The sequence below is a fragment of the Hordeum vulgare genome, chromosome 6H (assembly GCF_904849725.1).
Source record: "Hordeum vulgare subsp. vulgare chromosome 6H, MorexV3_pseudomolecules_assembly, whole genome shotgun sequence".
Taxonomy (NCBI): Eukaryota; Viridiplantae; Streptophyta; class Magnoliopsida; order Poales; family Poaceae; genus Hordeum; species Hordeum vulgare.
In genome coordinates, this window is record NC_058523.1 from 82,073,189 (window position 1) to 82,075,688 (window position 2,500).

Below are 2,500 nucleotides of genomic sequence, written 5' to 3' on the forward strand. Positions count from 1 at the left end.
GGGACACGTACACGGGACCGGCAGGGACAAGGCTGCACGATATCCCGTCAAGCTGACCGTGTGCGAAACGATACGTACTTTTCTGCAACCCGAACGGCCCTTGGGCCGTCGGATCAGAATTTGGCACGATTCGTACACGGGACCGACGGGACAACGCGGCATGAGATCACATCGACCTGACCGTGTGCGGACACGATACGTACTTTTCTGCAACCCGAACAGCCGTTCGACCGACGGATCAGAATTTGGCATGAGTCGTACACGGGACAGGAGAACGACGGGACATCCGAGCCAACGTTTGGGAAAAGCAAGGGTTATGGGAGAAACGGGAGGTTTGCATATGATTTCATATGCAAACCCACCGATTTCCCACACCCAAGCAGGGAGGAGCCCCCTCCTCCCCAATATACCCGAGGGTTTTAGCCCCCCTTGGGACCCCTGCCCTTCGTTTGTGAAGAAGGGGTACACTGTTTTTCCCCGGATCCCCGTTTACACGTTTTTTGCCCCGTATGGCCGTACATGCATTCGTCCATGCCACGTACATGGTTTTCACCCGTTTTCCATGGTGCGCGCCCAGTTTTTTGCAACACGGCCCCCGTGCCCGTTTTTTCCCATTTCCTCACGTTCACGTTTTTTGGCCCGTGTGGCCATACGTGCACCCGTTCATGCCACGCACATGGTTTTCACCAGTTTTCCATGGTGCGCGCCCAGTTTTTTGCAACACGGCCGTCGTACCCCGTGTTTCCCCGTTTCCTCAAGTTCACGTTTTTTGGCCCGTGTGCCCGTACGTTCATCCGTCCATCCACGAACAAGGTTTTCACCCGTTTTCCATGGCGCGCCCAGTTTTTTGCAACACGGCCGTCGTACCCCGTTCTTTCCCTTTTCCTCACATTCACGTTTTTTGGCCCGTGTGCCCGTACGTGCATCCGTCCATTCCACGCACATGGTTTTCCCCTGTTTTCCATGGTGCGCGCCCAGTTTTTTGCAACACGGCCGCCGTACCCGTTTTTTCCCCGTTTCCTCACGTTCACGTTTTCTGGCCCGTGTGCCCGTACGTGCATCCGTCCATGCCACGCACATGGTTTGCCCCAGTTTTCCATCGTGTGCGCCCAGTTTATTGCAACACGGCCCCGTACCCGTTTTTCCCGTTTCCTCACGTTCACGTTTTTTGGCCCGTGCGCCCGTACGTGTATCCTTCCATGCCACGCACAAGGTTTTCACCCGTTTTCCATGGTGCGCGCCCAGTTTTTGTAACACGGCCCTCATACCACGTGTTTCCCCGTTTCCTCAAGTTCACGTTTTTTGGCCCGTGTGCCCGTACGTTCATCCGTCCATGCCACGCACATGGTTTTCACCCGTTTTCCATGGCGCGCGCCCAGTTTTTTGCAACACGGCCGTCGTACCCCGTTCTTTCCCGTTTCCTCACGTTCACGTTTTTTGGCCCGTGTGCCCGTACGTGCATCCGCCCACTCCACGCACATGGTTTTCCCCTGTTTTCCATGGTGCGCGCCCAGCTTTTTGCAACACGGCCGCCCTACCCGTTTTTCCCGTTTCCTCACGTTCACGTTTTTTGGCCCGTGTGCCCGTACGTGCATCCGTCCATGCCACGAACAAGGTTTTCACCCGTTTTCCATGGCGCGCCCAGTTTTTTGCAACACGGCCCCGTACCCGTTTTTCCCGTTTCCTCACGTTCACGTTTTTTGGCCCGTGTGCCCGTACGTGCATCCTTCCATGCCACGCACATGGTTTTCACCCGTTTTCCATGGCGCGCGCCCTGTTTTATGCAACACGGCCGTCGTACCCCGTTCTTTCCCGTTCCCTCAGGTTCACGTTTTTTGCCACGTCTGCCCGTACGTGAATCCGTCCATGCCACGCACATGGTTTTCCCCTGTTTTCCATGGTGCGCGCCCGTTTTTTGCAACACGTCCGCCCTGCCCGTTTTTTCCCGTTTCCTCACGTTCACGTTTTTTGGCCCGTGTGCCCGTACGTGCATCCGTCCATGACACGCACATGGTTTGCCCCAGTTTTCCATGGTGCGCGCCCAGTTTGTTGCAACACGGCCCCGTACCCGTTTTTCCCGTTTCCTCACGTTCACGTTTTTTGGCCCGTGTGCCCGTACGTGCATCCTTCCATGCCACGCACAAGGTTTTCACCCGTTTTCCATGGTGCGCGCCCAGTTTTTTGCAAAACGGCCGTCATACCCCGTGTTTCCCCGTTTCCTCAAGTTCACGTTTTTTGGCCCGTGTGCCCGTACGTTCATCCGTCCATGCCACGCACATGGTTTTCACCCGTTTTCCATGGCGCGCGCCCAGTTTTTTGCAACACGGCCGTCGTACCCGGTTTCCTCGCGTTCACGTTTTTTCGCCCGTGTGCCCGTACGTGCATTCGTCCATTCCACGCACATTGTTTTCCCCTGTTTTCCATGGTGCGCGCCCAGTTTTTTGCAACACGGCCGCCTTACCCGTTTTTCGGTGCGCCCCGTGTCATCGTACGTGGTTTC